This window comes from Dasypus novemcinctus, chromosome 13 (genome assembly GCF_030445035.2).
Source record: "Dasypus novemcinctus isolate mDasNov1 chromosome 13, mDasNov1.1.hap2, whole genome shotgun sequence".
Lineage (NCBI taxonomy): Eukaryota > Metazoa > Chordata > Mammalia > Cingulata > Dasypodidae > Dasypus > Dasypus novemcinctus.
In genome coordinates, this window is record NC_080685.1 from 41,399,056 (window position 1) to 41,418,796 (window position 19,741).

The 19,741-nt window shown below is 39.2% G+C and overlaps 1 non-coding gene across 1 annotated transcript; it reads left to right on the forward strand.

The window, feature by feature from the left end:
* Positions 1–674: 674 nt before the first annotated feature.
* On the forward strand, positions 675–878 carry LOC111766426 (small nucleolar RNA SNORA73 family). Its single transcript, XR_002798481.2, has one exon. It is a non-coding gene; the product is annotated as a small nucleolar RNA SNORA73 family (small nucleolar RNA).
* The last annotated feature ends 18,863 nt before the right edge of the window (positions 879–19,741 follow it).

Genomic DNA, 19,741 nt, shown 5'->3' on the forward strand with positions numbered 1-19,741 from the left:
CACTCTCTCCCAGTCCATTCAGTGGGTTATGGCAGGATATATAATGTTCTGCATCCATCTCTGCAATATCATTGAGGACAACTCCAAGTCCTGCAGAAGCCCCAAAATCACACCTCTTTTTTTCTCTCCCTGCCTTCAGCAACTCCCATGGCCACTGTCTCCATTGCTAGAGTCACAATACTTCTATAGTAGAATACCAGTTAGTCTACTCTAATCCATATTTTCTTCCTCCATCCTGAAGATCGTGGGATGGCGATGTCCACATTACCTCTAAATCGAGAGGGGGCTTAGGTCCCACATGGCTGACGGATGGAATTCTCCTGCTTGCAGCTGTGGGCTCTCTCGGTTCCCTGGTAAGTTTACTTGATAAAATCAATTTAGGGCTTTTGATTTGACAACATCATTAAGGCAGTAAGGCATGATTCAAGTTAAATCCCCGTCCATTTGGTGGGCCCACATAAAGGGACACTTACTCAAGAAAACACATAGAAGAGGAGAAAGCTCTGTAATGTTTGGTCCTGGGGCTCCAGGGAGAACTGAGTCATTTGCCTGTTTGTAGCTGAGAAAGCCTGGAAAGAAATGATAAAGGAAGCCCTGAGAGGGGAGACCTATGCAAAAACTACAGCTGAGATTGGAAGAAGCTGGATCCACGAAGCTTTAAATGGAAGAAGCTTCCAACATGGATACCTGGGAGGTCACTCTCCCTGGGCTCTGTCCAGGTGGTGCAGAGGAGCATAGGGCTCAGCCCAGTGATGTACAACCCTACTCCACAACGTTGGAGATGAAGCCGGGCTCTCGAGCCCGCACCTGCATATTCCTACAGCTTCTCAGAGTCCTATGGACAATGACTGAGGAGACAAACCATGCAGGAAACAGTTCTCTTGAGCATCCCAATCTGGATCTAGGGTCAGTTTACTATGTATCCAAGAGAAGTGTGCTTTGCTTGTTTTAATCTATTGGTGAATTACATTTACACTTTGTACCTTTGTTTCACAATCTTCTCAAAAGAATTCCAAAATACTTCAGATTTGAGAAGAGAAGAGGAACAAAGCCTTGACATTGAAATACAAGGCGGGAAAATGGATGCTATACTATCTTGAAGATGATCATGGAAGGTTTGAAAATTGTCACATATATCTCCATGTTTGGCTTTTTAATAAACTGAGTAAATCAAAGAATTCCAGCCTTAAAGATAGATTCATGGGAATTGGCTAGAAATGCAAATTTTCAGGTCACCCCAAAACCGTATACGAGTTTTAATATCTAATGTACTAAATAACCCATGTATTGTGATAGTAAGAGCAAAGTAGATTAGCCTATTAAACTAATGTATTTATGAATACAAATAAAGATGATTATGAGGAATGACTGAATGAATAAACAAACAAAAAAACAAATAAATAAAATGGAAGAAGGAAGGAGAGACCGAGCAGAGATCGCCCGCCATCTTGCTTCAATACATGGCAGGTGAGAAAGCAGGCTTGAGTTGGACTCTTCAGGACCTTGTAACTGTAAGCTTTTACCCCAAATAAATGCCCTTTATAAAAGTCAACATATTTCTGGTACTTTGAATCAGCATTCCTTTGGCTGACTAATAGAGCGTCATTCAAATACTTCCTTGGAAAGTTACTTTGTCAGTCAGATGAAAGTTTTTTATTCTCCAAGTTTCTCCTGAGTTTTGCTTTTATACCAGTTTTCTAGTTTTTAAAATAGTCATTCAAATTACTTGTACAGGTGTAATTTCTCCCTTTAAACTGTAAACTCCTTAGGGGTAGGAACACTGTTTTATTCATTGCTAAAATTTCTACCAAGAAAAGGATAAGCCTTTTGTAACCATGTCCTGCTATGATTAATTGTAAATTTGCTATCAGAGTGGAAAAAATTCACAGTTGTGCTTCTCTGAAAGTTAGCTCCTTCCTAGGTGGCTGAAACTTGGAGGTTAGAAAATACTGCTTGAGTTGTTCTTCAGTTCACCCCAATATAGCAAATTAAAAGTGTTTGTGTGAGTGTACAGGGGTGTGAGTAAAGAAAGGAAGGGAGGGGTGGTAGGTGGAAGGAAGAGTTTGCTTTTTCAACAAGTAGTAGAACATTTTGCCCCAATGGGATTTAGTTGTGATTCCCTCTAATAATATTACTAAAATTCATTATTTTAATACTTAACATTTGAGTATTTTTAAATGCTAAGCACTGTGCTAAGTGCTTTACATGCAATTTAACAGTTAATTCTCATTATCCTCATCTATCATAAGGAAACTCAGGTTCTGGCTAGAAAAGTAAAGTAATTTGCTCAAAATTAGACAGTGAATAAATGGCAGTGGTAGGTTTCAAATTCATACTAGCTGAAGGCAGGACCCCTGATCTTAAGTAGTATACTAGTTTATCTATGTCTGCAGGTGGAAATATCTTTATGTGCCTTGTATCATAGTGATTTTCTTATGATCACTAGTGAATATTGAAGATTTTTGAGCATGGAAGTTACATGATAAAAGGGTTACAATATACACAGACAAAAAGAGTAGTAGCTCTATTACTACTATTTATAAATGAACTTTACATCAGCAATCTCTACACTTTTCCCAAAACTGTATCTAATCTTCACAACCACACTGTAAGAAGGATATAATTACCTCCATTAAACAGATGAAGAAACTAAAAGCCAGTGAGGTGAAGGAGCTTGCCCGAGGCCCAACAGCCAGTAAGTAGGAAAGCTAGCATTCACTCACTGTGCTGCCTTTAAGGACAAACCTCCTTACCTGCAAAATTCTGGAGGAAGAGATGAGATTGCAATACTACATAATTTCTTGTCCTTCCTCCCTCAATTGAAGAAAGATATTATTATTATTATTATTACTATTATATCTTGGGGTCTTCTTGATCTTATTGGTACACATGTTAAATGAATGTTTAGAGTACTGCTTCAGTATCGTCTGATCCTGTTGTACATTTCCAGAATTTTCAGGCAGTGCTGAGCATAAGTGTGTTAGACATTAAATTGAAATCATCTGTTTCTCCTACTAAACTGTGAACATCTCAAAGGCAGGCCAATTTCTTATTTACCTTTGAAACCTCAATTCCTGGCAAATAGTAGGTGGTAAATAAAAGTCAAGCTGAATCGCTGCTTCCCCTGTCATTCTCCATGTTTTCACTGATCTATTTCCCTCCTCCTTTGCTATCCTTTTATCACCTGGTTTATTTTACATGCAGTCTTGGGATTGCAGTGGCACCCACAGGCACCATCAACCCTAGTGGTAGCATCTAGGACAAGAGTCGCTGAGCACTGCTCTGGCAATAGCTCATCCTGCGGCAGAGTCCTTCCTGCCTTGGAAGCACAGCAAGCCCTTTTCTCTCCACTCTCATGCAACACTGGCTTTTCATATTCCTGTTTAGCAGCACTCATGTTCAAATTCATTAATTAATGAAGATTAATCAATAATTAAGTGTTCTATAGCCACCCAGAGGCCATTTCATGGTGCAGTGATATATTTATTGCCTCATTCAGTAAAGGACTCAGGAGCTGTCTGCTACTGCTCACAGGTTGGTTTATTATAGGAAGCCTGATCGACAACCTCAGGCTCAAGCACCTCCCTCCTGGCCCCTCTCCCACAGAGGGACGTCACCCCAGCCCCCTTGGCATGGCTGCTGTCTGCACAGGCCCAGACCTCTCAATCTGTCCCTTGTAGACAGCGGGCTTGGGTTCCTGGAGCTGATCTGTGCTGCGGCTGGGGTGGAGCCAGACAGCTTGGGAACAGTGCCGCTCGGCATTGAATCCCGCAGGGCTGCCCTGGCAGCAGCCAGTACTTGTTGCTTAGAGGAGGCACTGCCATCAAGTTCAGGGCTCTCTGCCCTGGTATTAGGGGAGAGTATGCCTGTGAACCTTGAAAAGAGGACAAGTGGAAGGTCAGTGAGAATGCTGCCAGAGCACCCAGTTCCCCACGAGTAGCTTCTCTAAGTCTTCAGAAAGGCTAGTGCCCCTTCTCAATCAGAAGTGTGCACAATGGGATGGGATGTACACAAACTACAGACTTGGTTATGATCTAACAATTGGCACTTAGGGCTCTTATGGTTGATACTAATTAATGTAAGCCCAACACATCCTATTACTCCCCAAATCCTACTTGCCTTTCTTGGCTAAACAACACCCTTAAGGAAGAAGCATTGGCCTGTAGGTCAAGGACAGGGTAAATCTGGTGAATATGAGAAATTTAGCCTCCATGCTCCAACTCTCTTCTTATGTTTCCAGGGGGGAAGGGAAGCTGCTCAGAACCCAGTCTTCTCAAACTGTTGACTTGTAGCAAAACCAGTGCTCAGATCTTTCATTGATACTGTTTAAGAGATCAGTGACAGCTTAACTATGGGCAGGTGGGACTTCCAAGTCCCTTCTATATAAAGAAAAAAATGCTGTGGTCTGGCACATTGGACTTTTAATGAAGACCTGTTCATTGTAGCTCTCAGTAACAATAACCAAGATAATGAATGCTAATAGCAAGGATATAAAAATAGCTACTATTGGTTGAGTTACAGTTTCTATGTTAAACACTTTCCATTGAACAACCAAAGGTGCTTCAATATTAGATACAGAAATCATAGTAGAAGGAATAAGGGATTACAAGTGAAACAGAGGTGGTACAAACCTTTCTATTGATTTGGCCCTTTTTTCTCTTCATGCTGGTACAGAGGACATGGTAGGGTGTATTGGGGGAAGCATCCTAATTTGAGTTGCCTTTACCCTCAGAAGGTGCTGTGGGACCAGAATGTGGCACAGGGAAAGGAGGCATAGAGAAAACTGGTCAGACCTACCTCTACTTTAGGTATAAAGGTAGCAAGAAAACAAGGTACCAGTCTGATTATACAGGGATATGAAGTTAAAGCAGCAGTCAACCAAAAGAATGTTTTTAGACTGGAGTAAACGCCATAGTTTATATTCCATTGGTGGTGGAATATTTACAAGTTCAGAATCATTATAGATCTTCCTAAGAGAGAAATGGAACTTAGGTATGGTTATTTCCACTTGACTGAAGACTCAGAGGTTGAGATGCTTACCTATGGTTACATAGCTAGTGAGTGGCTAAGTTGGAAGTCAACTCAATCTGAATTCAAACCTATCCAGGGAACAGCTATATAAATACGATTTTCTTCCCACTGCTAAAAGGGATATTCTTTTCTATTAAATACAGTATATCCTATTTTAACAAAATGTCAGCTCCTAAAAGGTTTCACATGATGTTCATTGATTGCATATAAATAAATGAGGCAATTGTTTGGTCTCAGTTTTCACTGTTGGAGACCTGAATTGTTCAGGTGTGAAAATAGTGATTCTAAGTACTCCCCTTATTAATTTATGCATCTTGTGGAACACTCATAGATTTCAAACAATAATACAGACCAGGCTGCTTGTGATGCCAAGAAATTAAATGCTGTTAGGATCCACAGTTTCCGCCTTATCAAAAAGAGGCCAACTGCTGTTCACCAATTTGGGTGACTGAGATTAAGAACTACAGTCCTTTTTCTTTGGATTCTAGGGAAGGTGAGGCAAGCAACAGCATCTCCTTGGTTCCAGGGAAGAAAATAAATTGTCAGAAACTCAATCTAGGATATTCTACTTTTATCATATAATTTTATAAATTCCTTATGTACTCAACAGCTTTCTCAGATGTAAACAGTTAGAAGATAGGAAATTTGGTTATGCTAACAAATTAGGGAGAAAAAGTAGAGGGGTATACACTTGGGGGGAAAAAGGCAATAAATTGGTTCTCCTTTACCTCTACCCCATTAATAAAAGTGGGGTTCCAGGGTATGGTAGAGTAGAAGCCAACATGCAGGGTGGTGTCCCTTGTCTATTAGCTTCATTATGAATCTAATGCCATAATATTGGAGGCCACAGATCAGGAAATTACCAAGTTCAAAAAATGACATCTGAAGCCAGTTTAAGACTCCATGAAGAGCAGCTGGAGACAAGGTTTGAATCTATGGGTCAGAGCAGAATAGACTTAGGAGGAGAGAAAAGGTTGAAACAGAGGGCAAGAGGCTGATAATACAGTTTTCAGTGACTTTTTCTAAGATATCATGATCCCAGATTCTTGGAGGGAGACAGCAGTTAAAATATTCACCTAAGGAAGATAATCACCATGCAAGAGTGTCTAAATGAGATGGTGCAGGTTATCCATGCCAGAAATCTGATCAGCCATTACCTGCCTGAACCTTTATCCCATTTTATATAAAGTGCAATATAATCATTCTTAGCTACTTTCTTCCTGTTGGAAGAAACAAAGCAAATCTCTTCCTACTCAAAATTAACCAAGCTACCTGAACACTTCATTACATATTCTCCTACCCTGTCCCTTTCTTTTTCCTGTTACTACTTTCTCTGTTGGCTTTGTCCTTAGCATACAAGCATTCTAACCACCTGCATCCTCAGTCTGACCTCAAGTCCTGTCAATATCTATTCTCCTTATTTCCTTCTCATCCCTGATCTTAAAAAAGTTCACTACCACCACTATCCCATTCACTTCTCAACCTGTTGCAGTCTGCACCAATATTGAAACTGCTTGCTCCTAAAGAATCATCACATTGTTTCATACACAGAATCCTTTCCAATACTTACCTTACTGGATTTTTGTTCTTTCACAATATCTCCAGTCCTCCCTGATATTTGTAGAACCTCTTATAGTCACAAAATTCAAGTGTGCAGATATTTAACTTTCTGCTGGTGGCAGAAAACAAAAATCTACCAATTTACACAAATTTGCATAAAACTTTTTTGATTTAAACTTTGAATTTTGGTTAACTACATAGTCAGAGTCTTATGTTCTTTGCTTTCCTTTTCTCCTTTTCTTTTCACCAAGGTAGTTTTGGCAGCAGGGGCAAGGGTATCTGGTTTGAAGTATCTCGGCAGGTCTGGTCTTGGGTGTCAGCCCCGGTCTTCACTGCATCCCCTGATGAAATGCCCATAGCTCTACATTGGTCAAGGTCCTTGTACGCTGGGTCTCTGTCCAAACTGGGAGGCCCTTTCAGAACAATCAGACTGTTCTCAGCCACATCTGTACTGCTGCAGGGGCCCTTTTGCCTGCTTTGTCCCTTATGCTGGAATCCAAAGCAGTCTGACAACTCTCAGTCATTGACAGTAGCCCATTCATAATAAGTCTGTATTAGAACTAGGGCTTCTTTGAGAGGCTTGATATCTCCAAGTCTACATCACTTCCATGGATTCCATTGCCGGTGTCCGAAAAAGTTGAAGTTACATATGCCTAAACCTCAGAAAACACCACATCAGAGCATAACTATTCCTGTTATTCATGTCCTCAGTTCTTCCTTTATTTTGTTAAGGACTTGACTATTGTTGGATCAGTCTTACTTCATAGTGACACAAAAGTAATTAAAACAACAGATCTGAAGGTATGGCCTATAATTCCTCAATTTATCACCCTTTGCTTGACCTTCATACCACACACCATCTCTCATGGGATAAGTGCCAAAAGAGAGGTCATTTTCAGGACTAGGACCCAATTAGATTTATCACTAAAGGGAACAAAACAACCCAAGCCTCTTAATGCCATTATATAAAGAAGAAGGAGCTTGACCCTTAATTTGACCCTTAATTGGAAGGAAAAAAGCCAACTTTCAGACCAACTAGCATGTCTCCAGTAGGTTTGTGTCAATGGCATGGTCTCAGGCACATGATGCAAACATCTGTAATTTCCTAGTGGTTGGGACTCAGGTTTAGGACTCAATAGCAACTTTGTATGTGTAATAAGGGTTCATGGCAGTCCCAGTTCAAAGAGAGTTAAGGAAGGGCCAGGGTTTCCTCTTCTTTGAATATAAACTTAAGTAAATCCTGTGTCAGGTAAGGATTTAGAGAGTAGATACTGATAGGGTCTCACAGATATTTAAACAAACTGAGAAAGATGGATTTATTCTCTCATCAAATATGCTACTATCTGTATATTCTTGGCCTTGTCCCAAATTCTGCCTTCTTAGAAGTAAAGTTAGACCTTTGTCTAGTAAACTCAGACATTCCTGAAGAAAAGCATAATGTCTTTTTGGTATCTTGTCAAGTAAAATTTGGAGAACTGAACACCGCACATTTTACTGTTTCTGGGCCTAACTGATCCCAGGGCCTACCCCACGGAGACATCTTGAAATGACAACTTAAGTCAAAGTCACCCTCTAGAAATTATAGATTTACCTTAGTGATGAATCACTTGAGCTCTGCAAGTTGAAACCGTTGAGCTCTTGGCTACTCAGCCTCTGCCATATTCAGGTTAGAAGTTAAAAATGCAGAGAGGGGAATGGATTGGTTTGCTTCATTATTATCACACCATCATAATCATCTTGGCTGTTACAAACATAGCTTGGCTACATACTCTAGTATATATCATTCTGTTAAGCACTGGTCAAGTAGGTTGGATTCTACGGCACCTCAAGGGGGATCAGATTAAGAGTATGTAAGCAACACGTAGGTTGAAATGTCGATGCTGATATCTGTAGTGAAGTTAAAATTCACTAAAAGTAGGTTCAGGACATTACCAATCTTTGGAAGACTTCACCTACTACTGTGTAACTGGCCAAAAGCACACAGATGAATGGATTATGACACCAGGAAGCTCCAGGTCAAGTCATGCTTGGCCTCAGGTATGTCAGAGAATGCAGTGAGTCCTTTGTTTTCTGTGTAGATTGAGCTTCCTCCATGTCCAACCTGATTTTTATCCCATGAAGCCACAAATAATCTCTACGTAGGAAGTAAGTTATTTGGTTAGTCTGGAGCAGCATAATACAACCAAAATTTTAGCTTTTTTATGGCTGTATTATTTATCTCCAGTGAAGGTTTCAATATAATTTGTAAAAAGCAAAAAAAAAAAAAAAGACCTTTCATTTTCATAAATTGTGAGTTTATTTAGTATACCTCATTTTGAATAAACTTTCTCAGAACTTGGGGCATACCATATTAATAAAGCATCCTATTTTCTTATTTTGCAAAATAAAGGGCCTTAATTTAAGACAACATCAGACAGCAATATAGCACATGTAAAATGGAGGCATAGACATGGCAATAGGCAGGAGCACATTATGAAAGGTATATATTCCTCGGCTTAGTAGATGGTAAAGAATTGAGAGTATTAAAAAGTGAGTAGGACAGAGATAGGGTCACAGAAGGCAGAGGCAAAAGTGGAAAAAGTGCTTCAAAATTTACCTTAGGAATATTGCTCCTAGCCATCATAAAAACCCCTCCACCCCTAACTTTAACATAAACATACTATAGCATTTGATAAATACTATCTGTGATTTTATGTATAAGCATGATGCAGGAAAATAACAACAGCAATATATGATTTACTTAAAGTGCTTAAAAACATCTTAACTGCAATAGAGATCATGAGACGTATAAGCATTAGAATTTCTCTATAGTCCTGCAGCATAAACTGAGAAGAAATTGCCCCCTTGTTGTAAAAGGTCAAACGTTCTAACACATCTTTTTGCTTGACAGTAGAAAAAAAAGTAGAAAATTTTCTTATGGATCTTAATTTTGTGGAGTTGGGAAGCTTGGCCTTTGGTTAATTCAGTGCTTTTGCTTTGAAAAAACTACCTGAAGAGCTCAATCCCTGCTCCAAGATGGACGCTTTAGCTCACACTGCTCCTCCCCTCATCCAAGCCTGGTGTTTGTACGGAATAATGAGTCCCAGAAGCTTGGGCCTGATAATGCTTTTATAATGTAAAGGAGGAAAGCCAAGTAAAGTGGATTTGTGCATCCCTCTAATGAAAAGTTGGCCTGTCTGTTTTTATCAGACTAATGAAGCCCCTACCCCATCCTCTGGCCCAGTGTAAGCCTCACAATGGGGACAGTGAGCTCTCTCCAACACAGCTACTCCACAGATGCTATCTGCCAGCTCTCTTCGCAGAAGAGTTCATTTTAAAGGGATCCTGGCTTGATTAAGGCTTTGTGAGTCTCCCAGCCTCATTACAAATCAATGGAGATGAACTGAGTGCTTAATACTCAAAAGCCAAGCTAACAAAAGCTGACTTATTACCAGCTAAGGGGCTGGGTCTCTCTTGGGTGTTTTGGCTTTGTTTTGTTTTGTATTTCAGCCTCCTTTCCCCTCCCCTTCTCTTCCTGGCCACTCCCAAACCCAATCCATTTTCAGTGGCAATATGCAAGTGACTTCTTCTCCCTTACTTTTCTCTATCTTAACTGCAGCCCCTGGAAGAAAAATCTTTCTCACTAGATATGCCCTATTGTGACCAGGTGAGCTTTCTGAATGACAAGGAAAAACTGCCCTACTCCCTGCCATGTAAATTGCAGTTTTTCCACACAGGAATTAATGACTTTTTAACCTTTGGAGAGCCTCCTGCTTACTCTCTCCCATTTATGGACCACCCTTCCCCTTTCAAAACCGCAAGAGAGATCAACAAAGAATGGCAAATGGAAATATGAAATATTTGACCTACCTTAAAAGGAAGGCATAAGTTGACATAAACCTGCTTCCAGATCCTTCAGCCATTTCAGACACATCCTCTCTGCCTGTCTCCCTCTGTCTCTCTCTTTGAGAAAATTGCACTTACAGTGTTTTTCTGCTCCATATTCAGAGACAGGAAGGTGCCAGAACTGTAATGAGATGATGAGAAGCCCCATATGGGGAGAAAAAAAACAAAGGAAGTTTCAAATAGCACCATAAAATCAAGCCTCACTGTCATGAAGTCAAGAGTCTGAGGCTGCTCCTTTCCTGAGAAAGGCTGGAAGGATCTATCATGACAGGATACCATCCCCTTGCCTTTCCCTGCAGAATGACAGCAGCCATTGATTGCGCATTTACTCTATTTCAATCTTGGTGATATGCACTTTACATATAGAATTTCATTGACTCATCACAATAATTCTTTGAAGAAGTTTCAATTAATTTTTGAAATTTGCAAATGTGAGAACAAGAACAAGAGAGAAATAAGTACGTTTTTCAGCACACACTTAGTAAGCAGGGACTGTACTGAAACCCGGGTCCTACTCTAACTTCAGAGCCCCTGAGCTAAATCTTTACACTGATTTGTCTCTTTATAGTGTGTGTGTGTGGGGGGGGGGGGTAAATCCTCACAAAAAAAATGTTGCAGGACTAACCTAATAAGATCCTGGGGACCCAGAAACCAGTGTTTACAAAATACTACTATCTTTTGTTTTCCATCGTGTCCCTCTCCCTTCCTCCTTACTAGTACTCTGCTTGTCCCATCCTTGACTTGCAACTCAATGCCATCTTGGCTTCCTCCAGTGGGTAGAGTGGAACTTGGGAGTCAGATGCACCAGATTTAAGCCTCGGAACTTTTAATTGACACATGGACAATGTAGCAGTTTGATATTATTGATGCATTCCAAAAAGAAATATTGGATTATGCCTGTAATCTACTCTGTACCTGGGCATGACTGAGTTATGATTAGGGCATTGAGTCTACATCCCTTGGTGGGTGGGGACTCACAGATAAAAGGCATGGCAAAGAATAGAGTTGAAGGTTTTCTGATGTTGGAGTTTTGATGTTGGAGCTTGATGCTGAAGACTTAAGCTGGAGCCCTGGGAAGTAAGCACACAGAAGAAAGAGAAGCCAGCCCCAGGAAGAGAGGGACCTTGAACTCAGAGAAAAGCAAGCCCCAGGAATGTAGGAACCCAGGAAGCCTGAACCCTCGCAGATGTCGGCAGCCATCTTGCTCCAAATAGACTTTAGTGAGGGAAGCAACGTATGCCTTGTGGCCTGGTATCTGTAAGCTCCTATCCCAAATAAATACCTTTTATGAAAACCAACCAGTTTCTGGTATTTCGCATCAGTATCCCTTTGGCTGACTAATACAGATGAACTCGGTCAATTTGTCTAACCCTTGCAAGTTTCCATTTCCTCATCTGAAAAATGGAGCTTGGTCATATGAGGATTAAGTATGAAACATGTAAAATGCATTTAAGAACTGCTACTTCCTCACATCTTCTTTTTCAAGGTCTTTTTCTCTTCTCCCCAAACTCTCCAGAAAAGGTCTGTTAAACAAATTCACATTAATGGCTTCTAAAGCTAATGTGCTATCTCCCAGGGACATTTTAACAGACTAGAAAACTCTAGGCCAAAAGGAATGGATATTTAATTATGGAATTAAATTTATTTGGGTGAGGTTCCTCTATACCTTTGAAATCTTTCCAAGAAATAGTTACCCTTCTGCATGTGTGGGTAGATGAGAGGCATATGCAATCTCAAACTCTGCAATCTCCTTTCTTGTTATTAAACATAATGTAGCAACAACTAAACATAAAAGGCCAAGGACAAAATTGGGGATACCTAGCAAATGCTAAACTGGGAATCTAACCCCCATTCCATTCTCTTAACTGCTAAATTATTTTCTTTGCTCAGAGTCAGAAATTCTTGCCGGTGGTCGCAAAGAGAACAGAATGTCTTCAAAACACAAACTGCTTAGAAACAAATGTCAGTAGCAGGAATTATTATAAATTGCTGCAGAATTATTTTCCCTAATAGCTTCTTTAACTGCAAAGATGTCAGGGGATAGGTCCATAGAGCTCATAGGCAGTTGTGAGTTCCAGTGAAAATTATGGTACATTGTCACCACCTTCTTTACATGCATGCATTTATAAATCTGGTTGGTCATGTCAAATCAAGCTTTCAATAGCCAATTGACCTTCTTCAATTCAAGAAAAGAACTAAACTCATTGAGAAATTCTCCCATTTATGACCCCAGGGTATCCTTATTGCCTCTGGACAAGATTCACCTTTGGGGAAGTTCATGAGCAAAGCAAATTCAGTTTCTAGCACAGGACAATATCCAGCAGTGACTTATTGTACTATAAGTATTAGATAGTGTTCAAGGACTTGGTCTGGGCCAGAAATGGTTCATCTGACCAGAGTGACAGAGTCCTTTGGTCTCTGTTTCTACTCCCAGCTCACTGCTCAATCTGATTTATTGATTCAGCAACGTTTATTAAGGAACCACCATTTGCCAGTGTGGTAGTTGGAAGTTGTATATATCCCAGAAAAACATGTTCTCAAATTCAGTCCATTCCTGTGGGTGTGAACTCATTGTATCTGGGAGCTTTTTTTATGAGGTTACTTCAGCTAAGGGGTGTTCCTCCTCAGCAGGACGGGTCTTAAGCTTATTACTGAAGTCCTTTCTAAGAGGATAAAATTCAGACAGACAGAGAGAAAGCCACAGGAAACCACAGGAAGCAAAAAGTCAAAGCAGAACCCGGAAGAGAAGGGAGAGACCAGGAGACACCACCCGTATCTTGCCATGTGACAGAGGAACCAAGGATTGTTGGCAGCCAACCCGAGAATGCCACAGTCTTCAGGGAGAGAGCATTGTCTCGATGAGGCCTTCATTTTCCCAGCCTCAAATCTGTGCTCTGATAAATTCCCACTGTTTAACCCCACCCATTTCATTGTATTTGCTTAAGCAGCCTAGGAAACTAAACCAGCCAGGTCTCCAGAGTGAGATCAAATCAGAATTCTGCCAAGGCTTGTCATTATCAAGTGACCTGCAGCTATTAAAAGAACTGGGCATGCAGACCAAGGCAAAATAGCTTCTGTAGGTGCTTCATGGAGAAAACCTATGGAGGATTCTGGGTTAAAAACTAAGGGAATCCAAAGGGTTTTGAGTCTTGATTCCATGGAATATAAAAATCCTTGTACTTTTAGAAAAGTTTGTTTAGATAAAGAGGAGGAAAGGAAGATGAACTTTATAGTGTTGTGGGTTGTTGTTTTGTTTGTTTCTTTTCTTGGTTTTATTGCAAATATCTTATTTTTGATAACCAAGAAATTGACTGCCTAATTTTTTAATCATTAATTCCTGCCTTTGGGAAAAGAGAGAATCAAATCAAACCATTTAAATAAAGAGTGTGTGTGAAATTTGCCAGAGAGAAATAATAAGGTAGTGGTGGTAGAAATCACATTTTGTTCTCTGCTTTGCATTTACCACTTGAATAAACTTTATTTTGAAATAATTTTACATTTACAGAAATGTTGCAAAGATAGCATGAAAAGTTCCTATGTACCTTTCACCCAGTTAACCCCAATGTTAACATCTCACATAATCACAGTCCATTTCTCAAAACGAAGACATTAACACTGGTGCATTTCTATAAACTGAATCGCAGACTTTATTCAGGTTTCACCAGATTTTTTACCAATGTCCTTTTTCTGTTCCAGGATCCAATCTAGGGTGCTACACTGCATTTAGGATGGCTTGCTTCTATATTACTATTAATATTATTAAAATTTAAATTTAGATCACTGACATTCCCATGAGCTCTAGATTCAAAGCAACACACTTCACTTCAACTGGAACTTCTTTTCTAACTTAAGGGAGAGACAATAGGATAATAATTTAGCTTCTGACTACTTATCAATAGACAGGTTCATTGGATTATTACCAATTTAGCAAAGGTCAGAGATCTATCAGTGGAGGAAGGAGTAGAAGAGACTACTTATGATTTGGGCAAAGAGCACTTTCTGCTATTTAAGAACTGTGGGCTATGATGATCATGCACTGAAAGCACAAATGATCAAGAAATCATGCTTATGGTTAAGGCCCACCTTGCAAAATCAATTTGCAGTTATGGATAAAAGATAAAATTAAACCCAATTGTGCTATTTTTCCATCCTTTGTTAGTGAAGACTTAAAATTGCCTGATATAATAATTGCCACAGAGACAAATCTCTCTCTATGGTCCAATTTATTGCCTAAAAGTAACCCCCTTTTTTATGATCCCAAAACAACTACTCTTTTATTTTTGCTGGCTTCTTATTCTTGGCTCTATTCTCAGGGTATAATCCCTTCCTTGTCTCTCTGAACTTGGCATTGGTATTTTATCTTCCCAGCTTGCCTCTCAAATTTCTCTTGAGGACTTGGCTTGGGATCAATCTACTGATTATTTTTTAGCCAATTTGAGCTACACAGGGTAGAGCACCTTTCATTACAAGGCTCTCAAATCACACATTCCTAATTCTCTCTGTTATGACCATGCCTGCCTGATGTGCCATATTGATATTTGATAATCTACATTATGCTGCAGTATGGAATGATGAGTGAATGTGCTGACACAATCCAAGTGTAAGGCCAGAGGTAGAAATACTTCTGATTAAGAAGGAAAATCCAACACAACCACATTAGTGTTTGTCAATGCCGTTAGTATGTATCACTGTTGCAGGGGGGAGGAGGGTATTCAAACAGATATCCAATATCTGTTTATGAGAATTGAAGGAGCACTCAAATAACATCAAATAAGAGGAGAAAAAGAAGATGGAAGATCAAGCAAAACAGTGGAGAGAAGACAAAACAAGGAATCACCGATTAATCCATGAAGGTGTTCTTTTAATTTTGGGCCACTGCCATACTGAAAATATACCTTTACAAATTTAACATGGTTATAGTTTCATTGTAGTTCTTGTGGGTCAAATTCTTTAGCTCATGAATTAGACAAGGTACTTTCACCCAATGGACCTTTCAGAGCTTCTGAAAATTGGTAGTGGCAGGTACTGTCTGGGTGTTCGGGCAGAGGGGTTACAATGAAGATGCTGCTAGTAAAGCCTGTATTCTAACCAGGGCTCTGGCTTGAATGGCAGACTCAGAATGGGAGGAATGAATGATAATTCTCAAAAATAGTTTTATTACAGGTTCATAGCAAAGTACAAAAACGTGAACTATTGTGGCTGCAATCTAGAGGACTCTGAATAAAAAATGTTTGGGGCCAAAGTGGAGGAGATGGTTACAAATGGTTTTGTAGTATAAACACAGCTGGAGACATTTTATTTAAATGAACTGAAAGGGCAGATTTTAAAAGCAAAGCTCATTTTGAGATTCATAAAACTGCACCCATTGCAAAAGCCTTGGCCAGGAAACACAGTAAAACATTCAGGACAGCTGGGGTCAAAGAGTCTTTCACAAATATATTAAGGAAGAAAGGCATACTAGAGAGAAAGTAGTCTGCCTATAAATCAGAAAAGGGATGAAAATCATGATGGCTCTAAAATGACTGAGTTACTGAACTGACGTATAGTCAAAAAAATAGATGTTAGCAACAAAGCTAAGGAAAAGCAGTCTGGGTTATTAGAAAGCAATGAATACTTTGTACATATAAAGTAGCTATTGATGGAAAACACTATTAGAGAATATTTGAAAAATCTGAGGCATAAATCAGTAGTCTGGGAGGAATATTTCTCAGCTCAAACCAAAGACGATCTGGTTCTTTACTAAGCAAGTGGTGCTGTCTGCAATTCTTACTAAAACAAAGGAGAAATATCGGCAAATGTTATAAAAAAGAGCTATGAAAATCATGAAGAAAGAAGAGTAGGAGGAAGGACATGGAAATAATTTTTATGAAATTGTAAAAATTTGATATAATGGAAGTAAGGTATATCTAATATGCTGGAGGAAGAAATTCAAGGTTAGCTAAATGCCCAATAGAGAAAAATAAATTGACCAGTAATTTTGAACTATTCACTTTACTATGTCAGTTAGTTTTTGCTTGAAGGCATAACACATTGGAAATACACTATTTACAAATCATATACCAGATTTATGAAACCACATTTCATAAGCAAATTACTTAAGAATGCATCTGATTGTGACTTAGAAATCCTGTCTCAAACTGGCCTCAAATTTAAAGCAATTCCTCATATAAATGAACTTTCTAAAAGGAGGGCAAGCTTCAGGAGAGCTTCATATGGAGTTCCAGTATTGCTCTAAGGCCCATTTTCTCCCCATTTCTTTGTTCTTCCTTACCTGCTACAGACTGGTCTCCAAGTCTGTCTTCACTGTTGCTCCAAGGTAGCTGCAAGAGCTCCACCAGCTTCATGCTTCCTCATCCACATCTGCAGAAGAGAGAAAACCTTCAGGCCAGCATCCTCAGAAAACAGTACTGAAATTCATTCTGAATAGACCAGCTCAGGTCACATAACACTTTGGCCAGGATATGAGGGACAAGGATAGTGAAATGTATCAATTGGCTTAACCTAGGACATGCACTTCATTTCTGTAGCCAGAGGTCAAGTCAGCCTCTCCAGGACCTTATGGATCTGGACCTCGAAATCAAATAGACGTGAAACTTAGAGGCAACTACCTTCCACTAGAATGTTAAAAAACATAGAGTGATTACATATAGATATATGTATAGGTATAGATACAGACAGACATACAGAGACAGAAACAGAGAGATACAGATACAGATATAGCTATAGACATAGAAAATGAATCCAGAGAAATAAAAGAACAGCTAGATTTTCTTTGATTCCAGGGCCCTTAATATCCAACTCCAGTCCTTCATCTACCTAAATGTCCTTCTTATAGGCAGATTGGGGCTGGTTCAGTTTATTTGCCATATGAGAAACCATTTCTATTGGACCAGAGCCCATGTAGGGGATTTCAACAGAAAGGGGCATAAATAATGCTAAGAACTAGAGGAGAGTCATAGTTGGAAGACAAAGACTTCACATATGGAGAGATCTTGGAAGCAGAGATAAAGTAGAAGTAGATGCAATCTGATGTTCTAATCTGGGTAGAGACAGTCCAACTAATTCCTGCACACTCTGTGAGCTCTTTGATCCCACATAGAAAAGCTATAAACACAATCAACCACCTTGGAACCTGCCTTATTCATTAGCAATATGGTTTCACTTTGATCTTGTTTTCATTGAACAAGAGCTCTGAAAGTCATTTCAACGTTTGCCTGGTATATCCTTGGTTCTAGAGGCAAAAGTCACCCAGTAACCACATTGCTGTTGTTGATACAAGAAGTCTTTGGCAACAGACATCAATTTATGGCCAGTAAGTGTTATCAAAACCTTCTCAGTATGGGTTCTTGATCTAGATCCTCTGTATGGATCATGAGAGGAGAACCTAGCAAATGTTTCCCCTGATCTTATTCCTGTTACTAATAAGAATCCCTCTGAAGCCCAGAATGAGGGGATCCCTAATATAACTGAAAGACTGGTGAGGCAAGTAGGTAATAAGCTCAGTTATAAATTTATTAATTACTAGTGCTCACTTTGGTTTAGCTTGCTTTTGAATACACAGCAAAGATTAATATACTGTATTAAATACAATGAAACACACCTAGAAATGATGTTTGTATTTATAATTCTCAGAGGGAGGTGCTTGAATCTTATAGAAAATGTATACATTTTCTTATAGTTTTTTTCCTTATGAGTTTATGTTAAAATTTCACTAGATGCAAATGTGTGGATGTATATGGTATATTCATTATTTAAAATTCTCACTGGGAGTCTGCTGATTATCTTTTGTCACCTTTCTGTTCATCTGTTGCTTATTTTTTCCTTTCTCTCTCTCCAGTATGTTTATGCATTCAGAGAAGAGTCTTCTGGGGAAATAATGGAAGGGGAAAGCTTGTGATTTATCATTACACTATAATGGGTGCCCTGCTTCCGCTGAAGGAGGTCAACCTCTCTTAGAGATACCACAGTCCCTCCTTATTAACGTTCTGTTCCCACTAATGGCTTGGGGTAGGGCAGCCAGGTCTTACAAGGAAGGCATTTAAGAAGAGCACTTTGTTTAATGGAAGCTGGGGGTTTCACGGGGACACACATAACACCAAGCTCTCTGGTGATAGTGACATACAGATAAACACCCTCCTCCACTTCAGGCGAAAAAAAAAAAAGGGCTCTTTTTTTCATCAGAGTGCCATTTTCCCTCTCTCCTATATTCAGTAGCTCCATATGCCTTTCTGATTCTTATTCTGAAATATTTCTGAAATTATTGCTCCTTTCCACCTTTGCTGCCCCTCCATATTTAAAGTCCGTTGTCATTTCTCTTTTGCTTTTTAATAAAATTATTTCTTCCAACAACCCTATTGTGAAATATCTTTCTAAGTCACTGGTTTGATCACATCATTTCCATGTTCAAATCCTTTGCCCTTACAAAAGAAAGTTGAAATTCTTCAGCTGAGGTCCTTTCCAGTCTCTCTTCAATCCCTACATACTTTAAGCTGGAGCCACACTGAATTACCTGCCATTACTTGAAACTGGAATGCAGGAAATCAGAAATAGATTAGAAAGTATGAGATAGTATAATCTGAAAAAGTTCAGAACTTAATGGTGTAAAAAAGTACTTTTTTAGTACTTTTTAAAATATTTTGTGACTTACAAAATAATCAAGGAAATGTGCAGAATTCATGGAACACCCTTTCAGCAACACATTACATCGTTGTGAAACATTTGTTACAGATTATGAGGTAACATCATCAGACTATTACCACTAATTATGGTTTATAATAATTTGGTATATATTTTTCCATATGCCCCTATTATTATCACAGTAATTCTTTGACATTGATGGAAGAGTATTACAATATTGCTGTTACATAGGTTACATTAATTGTATTTTTCCCATGCTTCTTCATAGTCTTACCACCTTGTAATAGTGATGTACATTTGCTCTAGTTTGTAGAAAAAATTCCTGTATTTGTACTCTTAACCACAATTCTCATCCACTTCTGGGTTCATTATGTTATTCAGTCCCTAGATTATTCTCTAGTTTTCTTTCAATTGACATTTACATCCCTAGACCACCCCTTTCAGCAACAATTCCACTTATAAACCATCTGCATTTGTTATACTCAGTATAATGTGTTACCATCAACTCTACTTTTGAAGTGATGTGGAGACACAGATTACCTTACAGCACATTCGCCGTTGTATTTTCAGGCTTGGCACAGTGTTTGGCCCATGGTGAGCATTCAAAAATATGTATTAAATGAATAAG